This window comes from Nilaparvata lugens, chromosome 5, assembly GCF_014356525.2.
Source record: "Nilaparvata lugens isolate BPH chromosome 5, ASM1435652v1, whole genome shotgun sequence".
NCBI lineage: Eukaryota > Metazoa > Arthropoda > Insecta > Hemiptera > Delphacidae > Nilaparvata > Nilaparvata lugens.
The window spans coordinates 51,207,255-51,230,858 of NC_052508.1; the positions used below are offsets into that span (position 1 = coordinate 51,207,255).

The 23,604-nt window shown below is 35.2% G+C and overlaps 1 protein-coding gene across 1 annotated transcript in view; it reads right to left on the reverse strand.

Annotated features, from left to right (window-relative positions):
* The window catches only part of LOC111049114 (frizzled-5), a 168,416-nt gene that overhangs the window by 103,854 nt on the left and 40,958 nt on the right, over positions 1 to 23,604 (reverse strand). The window contains exon 2 of the mRNA XM_022335119.2: positions 21,347 to 21,374. The gene's annotated coding sequence lies outside the window, so the exon portion shown is untranslated. The remainder of the gene's footprint in view (positions 1 to 21,346; positions 21,375 to 23,604) is intronic.

Here is a 23,604-nt window from a genome sequence, read left to right on the forward strand (position 1 = left end):
TGTCAAGAATGAACATTTTTCGTTCAAACTCAACCATTTCAAGTAGAGCCGTCTTAGCTCTGGTATTATTATAAAATTACTTCGCATTCTTTGCTTTCCAGCATCCAAAAAAAATCCATAGTATATGCTGGATAAAATTCTTCATAGAAGAATTTTCCTTCTTCATCATACTACATAAACTGAGGAATTGAAATACTGGATCCTCCTCCACCTGCATGAATTATTCGTATATTGATTTGATATCATTTTTTTGTATCCATCTCCCTCTCCTCTCACTAAATTTCTCACATTTTTCCACTCACCGTCATACACCTTTTCTTACTTTGATAGGATCTCCCCACATTCTTTCCCCAACACACACTAACTTTCTTCCATCCTTTCTCATCCTTTATAACCTTATCCATGAGTTATACATAACCTTATCCATAGTTCTTCACGTTTTTCCGTATCCTTCTTCCTCCAACATACACCATCACATTTTCCCACAACTAACCTCTTTCGACCTCTCGCTCCATCTTCTTCTCCCTCTCCCTCTCTCACTCCCTATCCCTCTTCCATTAACTCTTCCACATTCTTACCCCCTCTCAAAGTTCCATTCCCTTCTCAATTCTCTCACACTTGTATCCTTCTGGCACTGACCTTTATTTCACCGAATTAAACCCGCGTATAACAAAGACTCGCAAAAGCATTACTACGCCGGAGTTGTACCATTAAAATGGAAGCCAGCACCCCTGAGAGTACATCACCACTCTCTCAATCCCTCCCTCTCTCTTGTGACTCAATATATATATTTTCCTCTCTCTTGTAATTATCTCCCTCCCTGTCACGAGCCGCTCTCACTCACCGTCCGCAAATGAATCCGCCTTTTTTCGCTCATTGCAACAAAATTCGTTGGCTGAATTAAGCGTCGCGGCGCGCGAAACACAAAAGTTGCTATTCCGCTTTTCCGACGATCCGGTTCGCTCGCATTTAATGGCGGAAACAGATTTTCCGCCAGACTGTGAAATCGCTTCCATTCAGGTCGGGAAAAGTTTGTCGCTGGGAGATCGAACGAACATTTGGGTTTGAAAATTTCTGACTGCATGCTTAATTGCGCTCACTTCTAATCGGCTCAAATGTCAACTTCCAAATGCTCTTAGCTGGAATGATACTGTTTGCCTATTGTCGTCATATTTTCGAAGCTGCTACAGGATGTCGTTTGATACCTCCTCGTTAGACCTCACTTCGTAACTATTTGTCATTACTTAGTGATTTAATATTGAAATATCAAGATGTAAAAATAAAATCACAAAAACGTTTTCAAATCATGGAGTTTGTAACATAAATTAACTTAGGTAATATAATTACTCAATTGATATACTCATCAAATATTGACAAATTGAGAGATACCTTCTTCCCCTATCCATTCAATTATTATATTAGAATTCAACTTCCAATTCTTATGTAAATCTATAATTCCTCATACCTTTCCATGAAAGCTATTCTAATCCTGAATCTTTCAAAGACTCAAATAATTGTGTTATCTATTTCTCTTATTCTTTTAAATAATGGAAGTCATCTTCTAATTCTTTTGTAAACTCATAACTTTCCATATCCTTTTCTATGAAAGCTGTACTAATCCGAAAACTTGAGCTGGGCCCTGGAACGTCCAGCGTGACCTATATGTCACATTGTACACAGCTATAAACAATCTGCCCAAACTACTCCCACATTGATTCCAACTGGATGGTAAACAATGGATTGTGTTCATCATAGTCGAATGTTGACTCTCTGCAAGTGATAACATATGAATCCATGAAATTGGGAATTTCAACTCTAATGAACGCCAATTCAATGGAGAAAACTTTTTCACAGTATAGGATCCGAGAATGAAGTTGTAAGTAATTTATTTAGCGAAAACCAATAGAGAACATCTACAGCTCAGAAAGCCAATACAGAAAATCAAAGCACGCTTATGAATTTGTACGAGTATATACAAGATTTACATATATGTTGTATTCTTGTACATCTATTTCAAGCCACAAGGTAAGTGAAAATAAATGTTAATTCTGTATCCTGTACATGATAGAGGTAGGTTAAATATAGATTAAACCTACTCATTTTCATACAATATACATTATTTATTTAATGGATGACGCAAACAAATACATAATGGAGAGAATTGCAAACAAAAATCATAATGCTAACTGGAAACGCACCTGTTTACTGTTGAATATAAGTACAGTTGTACTAAAAGTGGGAAGCAATAGCAGTAAACCGAATCAGCACACTATAGAATTAGAATAAAGGCAACCGAGAAGGCAACAAGCAGTTCATTAGGCCGTATTATGCTTTGCTTCAATGTAATGACGTAACAGGAAGTCAAAGCTCCCAACTTTGTCATTCGCCAATGTTTCCACATAAGACACATTCAATCATAATACAACTTTAAATGTAGCTTTAAATAAGAATTTTTGTTCCTGACGCTGTTGTTTTATATGAGTAAATAAGTTTTACTGTCGTAAACCAACATTGGCAATTGACTAAGTCACGTAGTAAAAAGTACATAGAGAGATTATAACAATTTCAGTCCAAAACTATTTATCACGTTTGCTCATAGTGGGAATCATTTTAGAGATGAAGGAGAACAAAAATCAATGTACGAGTATTATAGAATTTGAACAATATCATTGTATCAGTCATAAAATTCATCATGAACAGAATATATTTCTTATTCATTTACTCAGACAATACATAGGCTACAATAGAAATAACAGGAATTCACTCAAAACTACTTCAAATCCTGATTCAAATGAAATAGACTCAACATTAATTATCAAATTGACTAGTCGAATTATACTCGAGTTTATGATGTGTTGAAGACTCAATTAACACCTAATCCTAAGTAGTCCAAAATAGCTATTAACTGATAATAATTGGTAAAACAATTAATTGAGTTACTCGATATGTAACTCTTCTTCGCCAAGAATAGAATGCTTATTGCTTCGAGCTCCTGGGCGTGAAATGAATCATTTTGATTCTTCCAATTCAAGCTTCAGGTGCATTCATTACTCATAGTAATATCATAATTATGTAGTTTCCTATTCGGACAACTCTCCTTCCATGATAGCAAACTTTCTTTTGGACGATATTTCATCATATATTTACAGACCTTTCATCCCCTAGGAATTATATTCTTCACAGTATTGACGAGACTCTGAAAGTCGAGAGTGTGATATTGGAAAAAGTGCCTGAAGCTTTGATAGCGTTGTATGGCAGACTGTGTACACAGTAGCTGTGCCCAATATATATTTGGTGAGGCGTGATGGGCATCATGGATAATCCCAGTTGCCTTCCACAATGCTAGTCATATATTAGTTGGGCACAATCACATACTTTTCCTTTCTCCTCCTTACTATAATCCTCTTCCTCCCACTTCTTTTTCTCCTTAACCTCTTTTTCCTTCTCATCCTTGTCTTCCTCCTTCTCCACCATCTCCTCCACCTCCTCCTTTTTTTCCCTCCACCACTGTCTACTCTCCCACCACCTCTTTCCCCTTCACTCACTGCTCCTTCTATTCCGTCCATTCCTCATCCACCTCCTCTTCCTTCTTCCTCTACTGCTCCTCCTCCTACTTCTCCTCTTCTTCCAACCCACTCCTCCCTCTCCTCCCAATCCTCCCTCTCCTCCCTCTCCTCCATCTCCTCCATCTCCTCCTCACCACCATCTCCTCATCCTTCTCTTCCTCCTTCTCGTCCTCCTTCTCCTCCTCGTTCTTCTCCTCCTTCAGCTCCACCACCTTCTTATTTTTGCTCTCATTTTTTCTTCTTGCTATCGCATAGTAATCTCAGATAACCGGATTGTAGCTGGAGTCGAAACCCGCTTCAATAGCCTTCGACAACTTAATAACGAAAAGAGGATCATCGCCTCTTTCATAGTGGAAAATCCTAATAATGCCATGGAAGCAAGTAGGCCTACAGTATTTGGCAACAGGAGAGACTTTTCTTTGGCTTTTTTCTGTCGCGCCTCTTATTAGGAACCAGCCGCCTTAAGGCAGGACATGCGCCTGCCTTTTCTTCACAATGTTATTAAGAGCGGCTCATATGAGGAAAGCATGAGAGAAGCTGCTGGTGTCACGATTTCTCTTATCAAGTAGCTGGGAATCAGTGGAGGTTGCTGCCAGCCTTGCGACTTCAGCCATGTTGGTCGAGATTGGACCACCACAAAACATGTGCCAGCTTTGCTCAGATTTGAGATTTTGTGGAATTTTTGTGAGATCCTGCTGTAGTGTAGGGGATCTTGTCAAAGGTTTCAGAAAACCAATTCTACCTCTATAAATTATTACGAAACTAGAGAACAAACTTCCAACAGACAGAAGTAGTAATAAAGGAGTATTTGAAAAACGATAAAACATATCTTATTGGAGTTCGAAGCGAGTAACAATTTTATTGTCAATTCGAACGTATTCAAAATAATATTTTGAATAAATGTATCTAAAAGTAATGTTGCATTATCAGGCTTTGTTAGAATTACTCGCTCAATAGAATTTCATCTTTGCTTTACATAAAAATAGTTGACAGTTAACTTGATATGGATTTTGATTTAACGACTGATTGTTGACCGAACGCAGTGAGGTCTATGTTTCAACACGGATTTTCTTTTGTCTGTCTGTATGTATGTAACGCATTTACGGCCAAACGCGTTGATAAAATTCTATGAGATTTGGCAAGAATATTCCTTTTTTACCGCGCGTCGATGTATATACAAGGTTTTTTGATATGTTGCATTTTAAAGATAATATGAAAGGAAAAGGAATTTCCTCCATACTCCGATATCACTATATCATTCACTCTGAATATAAGATTAATGAGACTATAGAATTATTTATAATCAATCAACTGACAAGTGAATTATTCATTGCATTCATTAAACAGATTTCTGGAGAAGCCGTGTCTATTACTATAAGGCCCATGTTATACGAGCGCTAATGCCGATTAACGCCGCGTTTTTATCGTCGCGTTTACTGAGCAATAGTACTTCCATAGTGCGCGCTAAGAACGCTGTGTGTAACTCGGTTCAGCGTTGCCAACGCCGCAGCATTAACGCAACTATAGCATAGGCCTGAGATCTGTGGCTTCAATATTTTGTTTTGCAGTCATGGTATTATGATGAATGCCACCATCAGTATCAATAATCTCAAATTTGTGAGAAAAAAATCAAATAGGTGATTGACAGTAGAATAAAAAATAATTAAATGAACTAAATAAATAATGCTGAAGGAATTATAATATTTTTTATTGAAAAAAATTAATTTTCAATTATTTGAGAATTATTATTATCAGATGGAAAGATTATTTCGGAACTAGATAACAAATGGAATACAAATTCAAATTCTGAGTTTGTTAACATTTCAAATAAGTTTGATCTTGGAGAAAACAAATAACAGTTTTTAAGAGTTAATTATGATTCACCTGTGCTTTGTGATTCAACTGTGTTTGTAAACATTTGTGAATAATAACCGGTAAGTTATTATTTTGGAAAAAAATAGTTTTTAGTTTTCAATATCAAACATTGGAACAAATATAATGAATAACTTTGCGGTACAGTTCAATATCTGGGGTGCATTTTTCCCAATAGACTCCAATAATATCCAACCTAAGCATATATTTCGTCTACAAAAGTAGTATAACGATGGTAGCTGACAGTGTGGATCGTACTCAAATCAAAGATCATTATTGAAAGTGACTTGAAAAATCTGTTTCTGTTTTGCTACTCTGTTAATCAACGCGAAAAATAAACAGAACTCTAATGCACATCTATTAGAAGAAAAGTGAAGATTAAATTTGTTGAATAATGTAAAGAAAACGTTCATCATCATCTCTAAAATTAAGGGAGTTTATATTAGACTGTAAAACATAAATAACAGATATTTTAGAGATAGACTGGTATCGCTGGAAGTAGAACAGGTGACACCAGATACCTACTTGTGGATGAGAAAACTGCATGAGGTCCACTGTTCACAGAACTACTAGTATAGTTTCACGTTATTCCAATTGTTAAAAAATTAAAAGTTTTCCTATTCGATACGGATAGACTACTTGAGAAAAGCTAATGGAAGAAGTTCTTAATCTATATAGCACGATAGAATAGAAATGAAATATATACTAATATTCCAACGTTTCCAAACGTTTTTGATAATCCCAATATTGGGAAGAGTTGAGAGAAATCTTCCGTCATCAGTGAAATAGTTTTGCAGTATAAGCGCTGAAATATCATATTCTATCTATAATAATCCAAAAATTCTGATCCACAATTTATCCAGTCGAACACAGAGTAATCCATCAGAATCTCGTAATTCACCTTAAATGGATCCGGAGGTACGTGACTAAAACCTTTTTTGCGATATCTTCACAGATAAGAGTAATGGGGGATTACCCCCATGAACGTTGAAATGCTCAAGATCTGCATGTAGGTGTGGCCTATAGATGATGAAAATGAATGGAAGATAAAGGATTACGATGAGATGGAAAAAAGAATTAGGAGAAGAAGAAAAAGAAGAAGAATTTAGGTGAATTTTTAGCTGAACGACAGTGAAGGCATATGCTGCCTACTGGATGGTCTGAATGAATAATGTATGCGTTATTTACATTAGACAAGGAGAGAGAATTGCGCTAGCCTAAGTGAAGCAGTGGAAAGAAAATTAAGCCGACTCACACCCCCGAATACATTGTCGTCTTCAGGAAGGGAAGCTTTACTGGAAGTGCCTCTATGTTCCGGGAGTTATTGGGGAGAGAAAGTGAAGGAGGATGGGGCTAGAGAGGTGTATGGGGGAACGATGGGGAGAAAACGAAGAAAAAGCTAGAGGATAAGAGATGGATTAATATAGAAGGGGGAAGAATTAGTAGAATATGGGGGTGGGGATGGAAGAGGATATGGAGGATGGGTTGAGGTGAAAGATGGTGATTAGCAGAAGGTGAAGGAAGATTACGTGATAAGAAATTTGGAATATAAGGAGAAAGGAAAGTGATTGAAAAGGATGACAAGATAGAGGAGGAAGGGGAAGGTTGATAGGAGGAAAGTAGACGAGGGAGAGACATGGGAGTTGAAAATGAATATAAATATTTGGAAAAGGTAAATGTTCTCAAGTATAGTTAGAAGAATGAACACACTACCAAAATTAACAGATTGATTGGAGAAAGTACACAACTTAAACTAGGAAAGTAAAAGAAATATTAGGCATGACAGAACAAAGAGGAGGAAGTTAAATAAGAGGTAGTATAGACCTGGTGAGAGATGAAAATATGCTGCTTGGAAAAATAAGTTTGGAGAAAAGGGTTGAAAAAATATGGGGGAAGAGATAATGGAAACTGTGAGACGGAGCTAAAAGTGAAGGAGTACATTGGAACGAATAGAGCAACAGAAAGTTATTAAAAAAGAATACGACAGAAAGATGTTACCTGTGGATGTGAGAAGGAAAAAGATGGAGAGGAAACATGGATGATGAATCGGATAAAAATAGGAAGAGAAGAGACCACGGATGAAAGAAAGATGATGAAGAGGGTGAGTGTACTGTGGGAGGAAAGAAAATGTTGATAAATGAAAGATTAAAATGATGAGACAAAGAGTTGAAAAAGAGGAAGAAAACAGGATGTTCATGATGTAGATAGAAATAGTATGAGAAGTGAAAAATGAGAAGAACGTTTGGATACATGGAAAAGGGTGATTATTCAACCCCCGTCGAGAGGTTTTAGCAAAGAACGTGTGTGTTAGCAGCACTCGTCATCTGGCATCATATTAACCCTCTCCAACTCATTTGAATAACTGATTTGAATGCCAGTGTGAATACTTTTTGTTTGTTCTCTTGCTTGAATTAATACCAACGCTGTTTGTGGAGATATGTGTTGAGTTATGCAGCAGTGACGTCAGAGTACTTTCTCATTCACACATATGTCACATATACAGCACATCTATCACATACAGGAAAGAAGGTAACGTACCTCACCGTTCATTACTCTTTTCCACTCCAGTATTACTCGCTTTCTTCTTAAAATTTCCTCCTGTATTTGATACTGAAAGGCTAAATTTCAAATACTAGTCTTACGCATTGCATTTATTCGTCACTTATCATGCTTCTCCTTTATCATATTCCTTACTTCATTTTCTATAATATCCACCTCAATTTCCCAAATAAAAGGGATTTGATACATCACTTCCTCGAAACCCTAATTCGTCTTCTCATTGCTGGAAATAAGTCGCATTAATGAGCTTATTATTTGTAGTCATTATTTGAACCTCTTTTTGAGAATATTATTCTGAATACTTCTTCAAGTAATAGTCTTCATCATTATTAAATCTGTGTAATACACTCTTTATATTCGATATGCTTCACCTCTTCTAAGATTCCAAGCACTAGTTATCTTGTTTGAGATCTTTCAATGGTTTCAATGTTGAAATTGCAAGGAAGAAAATGTTATTTTGGAGAAGACCTTCAAAGCATCTCTCTTGATAATAATGAGCAACACCCTTATTTGACTGGTATGAATGGAAAATGAGTTAATACATAGTAAATAATGGTTCCTTCAGTATGGACTGAAAAAGATGATCAATCCAATGTGTAAAAACTCTCTTGATCCGACCAATCTTTGAAATGAATTGAGTGGAGAAAGAAGTATTTTGACAAGAAAAAACACACTTTCAACAAATTGAATCCTGCTATTTCAGAAATCAACAAAAAAGGTCAATCAATTCTTTTTTTGAAAAATAAAAAAATCCGGCTATTCAAGAAATCAAGTCCAAAAAATGGTGTGAGTCAATGAGGAGATGACTATTACGTAAAAACGTGATCCTGTAGGCTATTCCTCAAGGATTGATGAAAATCCATAAATTGAGACATATAATTCAATGATATTTTGAATTATTGGTTTTAAAATTGTTTGATTCAAGTATAATTTGAAGTCTGATCTTGTGAGTTTTCAGTGGTTCGACATACTCAATGGAAAAAGTACTGATAAAAAGAGATAAATTGGAAAATCATGTTCTACAATAGTCATTGATGATAAATATAGAATAATTTGCAGTGAGTGAACAAAATGGCTGAATTAACATAATGCCACTTATCGACTGAATAACTGGCAAAATTATTAGCTCGAGTACCAGCATCACTTCTAAGGACTTGGCAGAGAAACGACTATTATTCAATGGAATGAGCAGTTTATTCATAGAGCAAAACAACAAGTACTTGAGCTCCGGAAAAATAAAGAAAGGGAACTTCAAACTGTGAATAAGTAAATAGGTTGATTTGCATAGTAAGCTATGATTAAGAATTAATTTTGAGGGAATTCCATCAAGGAATCTGAATATAAGCAGCTTTAGACTTGAGCGGCATTCCTATTCATTGCTTTTATCCGTTCAGAAAATTAAATCAAATTTACATAATTTATTTGCGGAAACAAATAGAATGGAAGCTGTCATGATTCTCAATGACCACGATGATCATTGATTTAAAATGGATTGACTGGTTGCGATATTACCATGAGTTCTTGGAAAAATTTAATGTTAATTCTTGTGGAATTGATCTTATATGGAAAAAAGTAGAAAGAGGATTGTAGTGATTTCAATGATAAATCTTATATTAATCCTTGAATTCATCTATAGTCTACTAATGAAGTGAGAAGTGAGTGAATAAAAAGAAAATGCTTGGGAGTAAATAATATATTATTCTATAATAATGACCGTTGGAGTTCAAACTGAACAACTGAAACACCACTCTCACATGGTCAACAAATGTTGCACAGCCATCGAGAATTGTTTTAATCAATCTATCTGTGTCGTATGTTTCTTGTTTTAATTAATATCATGAATTATATAATAATATATAATATATATGCAATAGTTTTGAGCTAACATCGATAAAAGAAGATATTGCAGATGATTACACACAATAATGTTGTACTTCATTGCAGTTTGGAATGTTTAGGAGCAGGTCTAAAAATCGTACAACTTTTTTATAAAATATCAGATCTGTTGGAAATTCATTCGTTTTTTTCTTTTTCAGACAAGCTGTTTAGCTCAGTCGCATTTCAATTTCGATTTTGATTTATTCACAGGAAAGACTGGAATCTGGAAGAACAAGAATTTGAAAAGCGAAAGTACTATATTCATAACTTACTAATAGGCCTTGATAAATCTACACTTGCAATAGAGTTCCTACATTTCCTGTCCTGTTCATATCTGAGAATGATTAACCTATTCATCTTTTTTACTTACGAGTCATCTAATTATCGGACTTTTTACACAGTCCACCAATACTAAAGATATCCACAACCCACAATCGTCATTTCTACAAGAATTCTGCAAAAAATGAGTGATTATCAAAATAATTGAAAGTTACTAGAAACGTAAAATTCACTTTACAAGAAACATTAGAAACAACGTTTTAATCAATCCTTTTTTGAAAAATAAGAAACAGCGGTTCAAATAGAGGCGTTGTGTTCGAGAATTTTACATTTCAACTTCTTTGAAGTTTTGAAAGCAAATAACTTCCAAATATAGATAGTCATCCCACTCGATAATGAATAACTGATGAAACAATAATTCAGCTATAATAATTGATTAAGATAAATGTTTGCATTCGTGTGAATCTCAATCTATATAATAAGAGAGAGTAGTGTTGTGTTTGTTCGTGTGTTCGTTTGTTCGTTTGTTCGTTTTTTCGTTTGTTCGCATCAAAACATGTCAACTTGTGGATTGCATACCGGAAAAACGGGAATGATTTAGATCTCCAAATTTTGAACATAGATTCTAAAAATATCAATCTCGTGCACCTGGAAGCCCAAATTTCAATTTTCCTTCTAGATTTTTCAGAATTAATGTTCAAATTCATCTATGCTACCGTAGGCTACATGAAGTTTCATAGCCCAAAGTGTGTCTGTTTATGAACAGGTTATAATACTAACATTTAAAAACGTCTATGTAAAAGGCCTGCTTATGGAGCGATGGTTCCTCGGTTCGAATCACCGAGGCTTCCAATTTTTCTGTTCTCAATTTTTTCCCTCGAAACGTATTATTATCAATTATTTTTTGAAGGAATTTGTTTTCATTACTATTGAACTTGGATTTATCAAATAATTATTTTTAATGTAAAATTTTGCCACCAGTACAAATGAATTGGACATAGTCTTCATGCTGTAGGCCTATAATTGAATTTCATAAGAAAAACATGAATAGATCACAATAAAATAAGAAATAATTTATATTCTTCAGTTATAATGTACTATCAGACACGAATTCCCAGTGAAACGAGTATTTTAGGTATTTTGTTTGGAATTGGGAAAACAAAAGGCTGCCTGATTCAAATTGAGGAGGATCCTAATCGAACTAAAATTTATTGATGTATTGGAAAAATCAATATGATTCTGTGAGGTTTCCAAGTATTATGTATTCTTCAGTTTTCTATACTATAATAAAGAACTGGCTTATACACGTAAGGAATAGGGAATTATGTTTGACGCATCATCAAGTCTGAAATATACTCAACTGATTAATTTGAAATTTTGCATATAGACTCTTCATTAACCGAGGATGGTTATAGGTCTATTTTCAAATTTCGATTTTTTATTACGTCAAGTTTTCATTTTGCAGTTTTAAAATAGACCCTTGCGAAGCACGGGTTACCTACTAGTTTATTATAAAAAGCATTACTGAGCATTCTAATCACATGTCACATGCTAGTCCAACTTCAAGCAAGGCTATTTGCAAGCTATCATGACCAACCAGATTCTACAAGTTTTTCTTCAAGAAGGTACACATCGAATGAGTGACTTGATGAGTAATTGGGGCAATTTGTCGTGGCCAGGTGATGAACAGCATTCCTGATGAGACAATGACTGAGTGACACTGATGACTGCATTAAGAACACATTTTCAAATCAGAATATTGGCGACACATTGGACAGCACAGAATGCGAAATGAAGAAGAAGAAGAAGATGATGATGATGATGATGATGATGAAAAAGAAGAAGAAGAAGAGAGACAAGGAATCCGGTCCACTTGTCACAATGATCGATGGCGTCCTGCCGGCGGAATAACAAACGTGTTTACGAGATTCAAACTGTTCTCCCAACTTCTCATTCTTTCCTTTCTTCTTCTCCTTCTTATTCTTCTTTTTCCTTTTTCCACTTGTTAACTTTCTTCGTGGAGCCTCTTTGGAAAACCTCTTCAAAATTGGTCTATAGTTGGTACTTGCTGCCTCTTGGGACATCTCAGGGCGAATTCAAAATAAAGAATACATTAAGAACTCAAGTGATTTTTATGTATTGTCACTTATGAATTCCATGTTTCTTCTGTTATTGATTCGAATAAAGTTTCAAGCAATTTGTGCCTCACATTAGGACTCCTGATTTCTTATTGCAATACATTTCTTTATTCTCGTCTACCTAACATCCTATTCTTCTTATATTTTTTCGAGAATTACTTCTTGAAAGTAATCGTTATTCTTCATCTTCCCATATCTTATTATTTATCTTCCTTTCAAGATTCCTTCTTAGCAATTTCTCTCCTACTTTTCATTTTCCATTCCCCACCTGCTCCTACCTGCCTTCTTCTGCCTGCTAATTTTTACTTCATCTTTCTTCCTTCATCCTCCTTCCCTCTTCATTCATCCTCCTTCCTCTATCCTTTCTTCCTTCTACCTTCATCCTCCTTTCTTCATCCTTCTCCCTCCATCCTCCTTCCCTTATCCTTCTTCCTTTATTCTTCTTCCCTTATCCTTCGCCCTTCATACTACTTCCTTCATTCTTCTTCATTCATCCTTCTTCCTTTATCCTTCTTCCTATATTATGTAAATTCATCTATAATTTTGCTGTATTGTAAGCTATTGTATATAAGTGTATAAGCCGGTATATATTGTAATCTACATAAATAAAGTACTCAATCAATCAATCAATCAATCTCTTTTTTGGTAGAGAGTTAGTGGGGAGGATATTTTTAATATTCTTTCCGAAGAAATTGATATGTCCAAATCTCCGCCAATTTATGTAGATGCATAACAATATAATTATCTACAGTTATTATATTACAAATTGCTTTTTCATATCATATACAGTTCAATAATTATTTTCTTATGCTATATTATGTGAATTCATCTATTATTTTGCTGTATTGTAAGCTATTGTATTTAAGTGTATAAGCCAGTATATATTGTAATCTACATAAATAAAGTACTCAATCAATCAATCAATCAATCAATCAATCTATACACTTCCTTCCATAGTAACATCTTTTCATTTTTATTCTTCTCTATTTTGTTCCCCCTCAACAATATTATACTGGTTACATTGAGCATGTTCTCCTTCAGCTTCTTCATCATTCCTAGTCAATCGACTTCTCCATCCATCTACAGTCGATCGAGTGTCGTTTAAAGAACAAATAGTCGACGAGCCAGGAATGCATAAATAGCTGTCACTGCGAGACGAGGCCTCCACTTGTTTCAGTCGTGATCACTTCGCTGTTGAAGAAGTGGCGGTTAGATGGAGTGAGACGAGGAAGCAGACCAGATTGATTGCCTTCGGATTTTATTGTTCCATTGGCGACAAATCGTTGTTGTGATGAACGATATCCATGGTGGATGCAAATCAGATACAATGATGTCTCTATGTATCTCTCTGTGTTTTATACTGCCTGTTACAATAACTGCTTCACTATGTTTCATTATGTGTATTTATTAGGAATTGATACCGTACAATAGATTGTGATATATTTATTTATCATTTTCATCACATTGGGAATACTCCCATTTGATAGGTGATTATTCATTTATTAGGTTAGCACAAACAATACAATGATCGGAAAAGAAACAACAGGCTATTGCCCAAAACTTCTTCAATTTCATAATTTAGTTTTAAATTGTCCAAATATTGTACATAGGCTATGTCCATTTCAATTTTAACACCAAAATCACAATATGAAAATATGAATTAGAATAAAACGAAATAACTTAATTTTGATAAATTGATAATAGAACTTTCGTAAAAACATGGACAAAATTTAAATTCACTAAATAAAAGAATAAAACTACTTAATTTTGAGATTGAAAATATCACGTTCACCTTAGCTACATAACAGTTTGTTTGTGATCTGTCGTATAACTGCATCCTTGGAACTAATTTATTTATTTTGAAGTACATATTAGAGCACTAGGATGATATCCCATATTGCTCTCTCAACACATAATACAAGTGAACAATTGAAAATACAATATTTTATATAAATATTGAAAGAAATAAAAAGTCTTTACGAAAAGATCTAATGATGAGATAGATAGATGCCTTTAATTTTCACTTTTCAACATTAAAACAACAACATTAAACTTTTCAACATCTTAGTTTTCGTTGTTTTTGAGTGAAAATGGACTAAATTTCAGTAAAGTGAAACCATAACCCTATTTTGGACTTGTTATCTAAAGTGTTATCTAAATTTGGGAAAGAAATAGTACAAGGAGTATCCTTGATTTTTCTCTCCCAATCAGTGCTTCTCTGTAAAAAATATAAATAAAGTGATGTGGGTGAAGTTGAGGCAATAAGAGCCCACTCTTCTACTCAACCCACAATATGAGATTTGATAAATGAAGATCTGATTGATCATCAGATTCATAATTCGTTATACCTCAATATTAAATAACTTATTAATAAACTCCATACAAATTTACATATTATGTAAATTTGTGACTTTTTATGTACTTTCAATATAAACGAAATATTTTTTCAAATATTATGTAAATTCGTATGGAGTTTATTAATGAGTTCTCCAATATTGAGGTAATGGAATAAAGAAGATTTGTCCGCAATGATCAGATTACATGAACACAATTTTGTGATGAGGCTACTTAATAAGCTTCTCACTTGTAAGAGAAATATGAAACATATACTCATGACTAGAACCACGGAATAAGCATAAAGTATTTCTGTCCTCTGTGTTTCTTTCCTCCTCTAGTGTTTCTTTCCTCTGTGCTAGAACTGACAGGAACTGAGTCTCAGCGAGCCTCTCCGTTAATGATCGGGTTCATTTCTTACTTAGATGCCAGCTTGCACAGAAGCCTGTCAAATTGAAATCATGATTGAATCTCACGTGAACTAATCAGAGAAGAAAAGAAAACTTTCTTTGCTCATTGCAAAGATGCAATCATTACTGTAGAATTTGAGAGTAGGTATCGTCAAAGAAACAATTTTCCACAATCTACAAGAATGAGGTTTCGAGTTCGCCACTTCTAAAAGAATACTAGGTCTTCTTGGACAAGATGAGAGAAACATTCGAGCTCCGTAATTTGAAGCACAGATGTAACAAATACAGAAAATATTCGAATTTTGGGAGCATCAAGTCTGCTGCAAGGTGGCGTGAAACAGAAAAAATTCAGTAAACAAAAATTTGAATTTTTGGAAGACCTTTGAGACCATAGAATACGTTGATCTTCCTTGAATAGCTCTTCTGGGACATTTCAGACGCTAGAATAGTCAGAGGGGTACAGAGACCAAAATTTGTTTCCGGGTACACACAACACGCATTTCGACAAGATATAGAGCAAACAAGTGCGTTGCATTTCTTGGTTGTGCTTGCGAGTGTTGCGACGCACCAAGAACTATTGCTGAGGTCATTTTCAGTAAAACTGGTGAGGAAAGAAAAAGGAGATGAGATATCACGTGTAGACGGAGGAAAAGGAGGAAGAGAAGGGATATAGATGAAGGACAATAGAAAGATGATGTAGGAGAAAAAGAAAAAAAACTTCTTGAAAAGACTAGAGGCTCAAACGAGTAGAATAAAAAAAACTACTTGATTTTAGTAAAAATTATCAAGAAGATTGAATCATCAGAATCATATTATGATGATATAGATGGAGAAGGGGGAACCAAAAGCAGAAATATTCATATGAGGGGAAAAATATAGACCTACAGGAAAGAGAGATGTAGGGAGACCAAGAAAGAGATGGGTACCGGAGAAGGTTCATTAATAAACATAATCCCTGAAGTGAAGAAGGAAAAATATTAAGCCAAACAGCAATGTAAAATGGTTGATAAAGCGGAAGAAGGAATATTTGATATGCAGATAAGGAGAACGAAGGACAATAGAATAGTGTTGAGAAGGAGTAAGAAGTAGAATGATAAGAAGGAAGATGACGAGGAGCAACAGAAATAATCGATTGAGAGTTGAATATTAAAAGATACAAGACAGAGTTGATTGAAGATGGAGACAACACAGAAAATTGTAAACGATGGCTGAAGAAGGAGAGGAAGATAAAAAATGGAGAAGAGAAAGAAGAAAGTTGAGAAGAAAACGACATGGTCATAAAGTTGGGTCGGTGCTTCACTTGCCTTACCACCACTTCAAACTTTTCCCGAATTTCCCAAGCTTTCCCATCATTCACCCTATGCCTATATACAACCAAGTTGGAGATATATAGATAAGCTCAGTGCTCAACCCCCTTTCAACATAGGCCTAAACTTAAACACAAGTATTCACAACACATTCATTATATACTCGAGCATGCATTCCTGTTGTCACGTTGTTTGAAACCTGAGTTTGGCCGGCCTCTTCCCAATTCACTTCTTACTGTCAGCATTGGTTACATGTTATGTGTTGATATTATTCACAAGGAATACTGACAGTTCCAAGATAATCTCACTATCGAACAATTCACTTCAATATGGCAGCACTGGTGGAATGAGAAGCATTGATGTCATTTATGATGAATACTCTGACAGTTTGAAGTGAACAACACTATCAAACTATTCCCTATGAGCTATCAGCATTGGTTAGATGGAAAACATTGATGTCACTTATAATGAATGCTGACAGATTAAAATGAATCTCACTACAAGTTGCACAGCATGTTGCCTAGAATGTTGCTCATTTTGCTGAGCGGTTGGTTGCTCATTGCAGCTTCTTTGGAAATTCGACACCAAATATGTAGAGTGCTGTTTGGTTAATGGTGATGGCTTGTTAAGCACCATTCATCGTTCATTTATGGGGTAATGAAGGTTCGCCCTTGTCGCCTGAGGTTAATTACACTCTCATGGTCGCTGCTATTTATTGTCGTAATTCTATACTGTATGTGCGCCACATATTCACGTTAACGATGTGCGGATTAAAGGGAAGAGGGAATCTATGAAACAGTAGCCTGATAGTCAAGTTATTTTGACTATACTAGTAGTTCTGTGAACAGTAGACCTCGCGCAGTTATAAACTGCAGCCTCCTCTTATATATACTGTCCATCAGAGTAAGTCTTGTCTGTATGTCGTGTCGGCGAGATATCGGTGTGAAAACGGCTAATGGCTGTTGGGGTTGGTGTATCAGAATGCTAACATCAAAAGCTAATCTCCTTCAAGATTCATACTGGCAACAGGACAGCCCGAGTTCAAAGCAGAGAAAGTTCGAGAAACAATACTATGCTATTAAATTTTAGTTATTGATTGCATGCGTTATTGCGAGCAATCAATAGTTCATTTAATAGTGCATAAAAATTGCATTCAATGAGGCATGCAATTGATGGTCAACACAGCTGCTGATTTTTACCAAGTTACATTAAGATATTGAATTGCATGCGTCATGGCATACATTTTATAATCCACTCGACAGCTGATTTATGATGAATAATTCTATATTCTGATTTTTACTCTTATATTGGCGTATGAAGGAGGCTCCTTTTTCCTTTTATATTATCCTTGAAATGCAAAACTTCCAAAAACCTTGTATATACGTCGACGCGCAATTTGAAAAGGAAAATTTTATGAAAATCTATTACCGCATTTCGCCGTAAATGCGCAACATATAAACATATAAACATTAAGAGAAATGCTAAACCATCGACTTGAATCTCAAAGTGCGTACAAATATACGCGCCGCGAACATGAGCAATTCACTTTTAATCAGCTGATGCCAAGCTTTTTATATCTATATCTTATACCGTTTCTGTGAAAATACAGATATAGTCAGCTGATTAAATGTGAATTGCTCATGTTCGCGGCGCGTATATCTGTACGCACCTTTAGACCTCACTTCGCTCGGTCAACTAGATACTCGACATGTTCAAAACTCTTGGAGACTACCAAACAGAACAATTTACTCTTCTTAATGCCTAATCGTTCATTACTCAAATCCCCACTGTCTGATGGATTCATGCACTGCTGGACAAACATTTTTACTCTGCTTATTTGATGTGTGAACATCTTCATAAGAATCATGTTTTTATATTCCTGTCCAGTAGAACGGAAATTCATTGAAAAACAGGTTGAATGTGATCATGTTTTTCATTATTTGAATGATGAACCACTTCATGGAAATGGGAATAGAGTCTTCATTGGAAATCTCCAATACACTAGTTAATATTGTACACTTGGTCTACATTAGTGGACCTAATTATACAAGGTATACTTAGTAATAATACTATCCTTATAACATTGTAAGTCTATAATATTTTCCTACATATATACTGAACTCCAACAATATTGTACCAAACTACAATAATAAACTCCATCGATTAGCGATTAGATAAATTCTTTCAATATGAGACTTCTTATCAATATGAGACTTCTTATCAATATGAGACTTCTTATCAATATGAGACTTCTTATCAATATGAGACTTCTTATCAATATGAGACTTCTTATCAATATGATTCTTGAATTTGCTCAAAATTGATACATCAATCTCATTCATTTCCTCCCTCCATCTAATATCTGCAGGTGCATCTAGAATATTTTTATTCTGCATCCCTTGTCCATATTCTTGTCATTTATCCTATTTCCTTCGATCCTTCTTAGCATATTATGGTGAGCTAGTTTTTGTGGATATAACAATATTAATTATTTTATTTCTATTTCAATAGAATTGTGAATGAGAATCGACAAATACAATTAATGTTTATAGTTAATCAATTTCAATGTATTACAATCCACCAATAAGAGCCCGTATTTGGTTTAGTGGCTAAATTTTCTATATGTAGGGAAACCTCGGTTTTACATACTCTTCAACCCTACAGATACTCTATAATACTATAGTATTGTGGATTGAAGACCATTTTTGGATCGAGATAAAAGGGTCTGCTCGAGAGTAGAGTCCAACCATAACAGAGCAACTACAAAAATAGCTGGGATTGATAGCTATAATTCCAAAACAACATCATTTGATACGGAATAATTAATTATAACGGATTAAGCTGTTTGAATAAATTACTGCCGTATGGTATTAAGCTCACTAGTTACTACCAAAGCACATTCTACTGCTTGGAAAATACCACCACACTTTATTAATGCGTAATACTCGACTCGAATAGTCTAGAATTCCGAGCAGACGAGAAGAAACGAGCCTTTTTAGTCAAACCCACCCCGACTTAATTAAATAATTACCCGAAAAAGGAAAGAAAACGACGCGTATTTGTTTGGTCGGGCTTCATTAATCCACAATTTATTCTTCGGCTAACTGGAAATGATGATAAGCGCTTTTATAGTGAGCTTCACCTTAAACTATCAGCATTCTTCATGAATAACATCACTGCTACCCATTCAATTAATGCTGACAATTTGAAATGAATCTCACTTTTTGCGTTTAATCAAACGGCTCACTTCTTTCTCCTAAATTTTCATAAAAAGCAACCGCCGATCCTTTCAACTTTCTACTTCATTATAATGCAGAAAGCCCAAAATGGCGACCGAAAAGTTACGATCACTCCAACTTTGGTGCTGGTGGCCGTGTTCTTTGACCTTTCCCATTGGGGCTGATCAACGACTACTCATAAATGGATTGAGATCGAGTTAGTCAGCATTATCCGCCATACTGAGAAACATCCCTTCACATTATAGCTGAGCTCAATTCATTCTGTAAAACAGTTTGATTATAATCCTACTGAGAGTACAGTACTTTACAAAGAGTACAGGTAGATAGATAGATAAAGAGTACAGTGGTATGTTCACTGCAAAATACAGACCAAAAAGATAGATTGATTTGCAGTGACCAACCAGTTCCTTCCTTCAGATTTACATTCTTTAGATAGATCTTCATTCACTTTTGTGTATGTTAGGATAAGATTTTTTCATGCTTTAATGGGAAATTGGAAGAAATGGAAATTTAATTGATATAAGAAAATGTCAGTATACAGAAAAATCTCATTCAATTCTATCATATTTTCTTTTATTCATGCACATGAGGCTTTTTCATGAACAATAAATGAAATCAGGTACTTTACTGTAGATAATTAGTTTTAAAAATTAGAGAGAAGTTTTTAAAATCCACTGATAGTTCTGACAATGATGATTTTAGATGAATGAATCAGGAACTCTGTATTCCTGTAGTACTTAATTTCGTTCCACTTTTGAAAGCTTGAAAGCTACTGAAGTAGATTTTCGAAAATACCGGTAACTCTTCCACACGTCAACACAGCAGGAAAGAAAGCCGGGCCGTTTTTCAACCCATAGCACACTACTCCACACGTTCGCGTGAAATATTGAATTGAACCTGCGACACTCCTGCAGCAGGCAAAAAGAACTGGCATTTTTTTGACAAGTCCTTAAACTGCGGTGACAGCAGCTATGAAATATTAGGTTCGCAGCTACATCTCGGTAAAAGTATATTCAAATTGAATAAAGTATTCGCGCTGCCTTATAGAGAATGCACACATTTCGATCTACCAGCGCTATGAATCACAGTGCGAGGAAAGTCCGCCATCTTTTATATTATTACAGTCCATAAATTCGTTTGGATGGAACATGGGAAGACGTAATGTCAGAAATTCAGAATGATGCTTTGAGAGGAAATTTGTATGATTTGAATAATCTCAGCTTCTATCTTGCTAGGTTTGAGTGACGTTAATCCTGTAGAGTGCAACATGAATTTCATAATTTTTCCCCGCAGTAATCTCATGTTTTATGCATGTATTTTGCTGTGAACATATTTGATGCTTTAACACAATTGTTTGTTGAAATACGCTATTATCAAACTTGAAAGTATAATGGAAAGTTTGAGAACTTGTTATGTATAATAGGGAAAGAATATAAATGAGAATATAGGAAGTGAGAGAGCTCGAGAATGAATTATGAAATATGCGGTGAATGAATATAATTTTTTCTCACTTGATAACCGCATTTGAGAAATACTATGTGCTGTATTTGAGCAATTGCGACACTGACATCTAATGAACTATTTTAATCTGAGTAAATACAATGAAATAGGAATATTTTCATGCAGGACAAATTTTGATAATGTTGGGGCCTCACGGTATAAGGACACTGATTTGTTACAATGCTTTCAGATTTCCAAGAATGTCAAAAAATATTTTAAAATTTGAACATTTTGTTGAAATGTTGAAAAGATATTCTAACTCACCAGATTGAAGAAGAATCTGAACGTCAATCTGAAAATGAAGAGAAAAATATAATATATTATAAATTTAGAATGGAAATATCTTGAACATGATCATTTTATAAATTAAATTTCACAAATCCTTCAATTACGATTGTTTTCAGGCGAACTATATGATAGAATCTTTACTTTAGATAGTTTTAGACTCAGTTATTGTCTTCACAACGGTTGACTGTCAGCAATATTTATAATCTACTTTCAAAAATAAAATTCCAAGCCACTCACAAGAGAAAGCTAATACAAGAGACTGAGATATATCAGATAACAAGAGTAATATGGTTGTTGAATCAATAGATTATTGTTGTAATTCTGTTATTATTGAATTTCTACTATTATTTTTTTTATAGTGAGTAACAATAGCTAACTGTTCCAACTCACAGAGGTCAACACAAAGGTCAGACTGGAATAATTCGTTCTGAAGATAGAGATTCATTATTGATGGTCAATCCCAGTTTAAACCGAGATTGATCAGCTGTTGGTTTAAACCGGGCATGGAACACATTAATATAATATATTTGACCATTATAATCATGTGAACCTAGATTAGCGTTGAACTTGGATGGTACATATGGGCCAAGTACAGTGTTGGAAATGTTTGGTGCAGTTCTAAAGGATTGTATAAGTTTTCCTCTTAAATAAAAAAAGTGGCATAATTTGAATTATTCTCCAAATCAGTTGTAACTTCAACTAATTAAAGAATGAAACCATGCCTCATTTCACATCCGACTACAATCCAAAGTTCAACTTGCGATAGATAGAACCAAAGATAATAAATATCAGGCTGAATTGCATAATTCTTGCGAAAATAGCTCACGACTTGAATCTCGTTTGCGTTGTGAGAGGTTGGTTGCCTGAATGCCTGGATGCCTGCACCATTTTCTGCGTTTACTTTTATGGGTGGAAAATTGGATTGAAGAGGATCGCTTGCCCGCTAGAGTATGAAGGCAGATAACTGCTGGAGTGGAGTGGAGGGATTTGCCAGCCAGCTCATCCTTGCAGCAGTGTTTACATTCTCATTCTGATCTTCCTCATCTTCCTATCCTAATCTTTCACATTTTTCCATCGTCCTCATATCTCTTCTCTCTCATCTTCACCACTTTTCCCTCATCCTCCCCATTTTCAGTCCTTACTCCTCTTTATCAACCAAATTTATCAACCTTTATCATACCTTCTTCGCACTTCTCCAATCCTTATTTTTTGATCTCTCACTCCGAACGTTTGCTCCTATGCCTCCATTTTCGTCTTTCTCTTACTTTCCTCTTCCTTTCTCATCATAATCTGAATTAAGATTTCTCTCTCTTTTGAGATACTTTTTCAAAATTCTCCCTTCCTGGAACACTCTTCTGACCTATTCCTCCCCATCTACTTCTCATATCGTTCCATTCTATCTTCATTCCCTACCTATTCTCTTTCTATCATAATCATAATCATCATTATCTCACCTTCTCCATTCATTCCCACGAATTTCCTTTATCTTCTCTTCTATAATTTTATTTTTGTCTTTCTTGCATTTTTACTACTCTTTTCTCTGTTTCCACTCTCCAACTCCCTCTCTCTCTCACTCTCTCTCATTTATATCCTTACTGTACTGTCAGTATCAGGCTCTGCACCATCTTTTTCTTTTACATATTCTCCGTTCTCTTTACTATCATTCCTGTTTCCCCTCTTTTCAATCCTATTCTTTCTCTGCTCTACCACGTTCTTCCAAGTTCTAGTTTTATACACCTTCCCATCCTCTTTTTCATCTTCTACGCCTCCTCATCATTTCATCTCCACATTCATTTTTCATGTATGTTATTTACATTCTTATCTTTCACCCTTAATCCACCTCCTAGGCATCTTCTTAACATTTCCATTTGCATCCTTGTGCACTTATCTCTCTGAATTCCTTCATTTCCCTTCTCCACATCCTTATTTCCCAGCTTTTCTCCTTCCTCCATCACACCTTCTTCTCTTACTCACAAACTCCTATCTCCATCACACCCCTCTCTGTCTAAGAGTAAACACTCTTCCTCTCTCTAATACGTATGTGGGCTACCGGTGCTTACGATGCCTCAGCCAAAACGCTCGTTCTTATCACATAAACAAAGATAACAGCTCCATTTCTCCCTCCCCCACGTCCTAATCCTCCTCTTCCTCCTCCTCCTCCTCAAACCTTCTCCACCTTTCCACTCTTCCTCCTCGCCCATCTTACTAAACCTTCCTTTCTCTGAAAATATGGA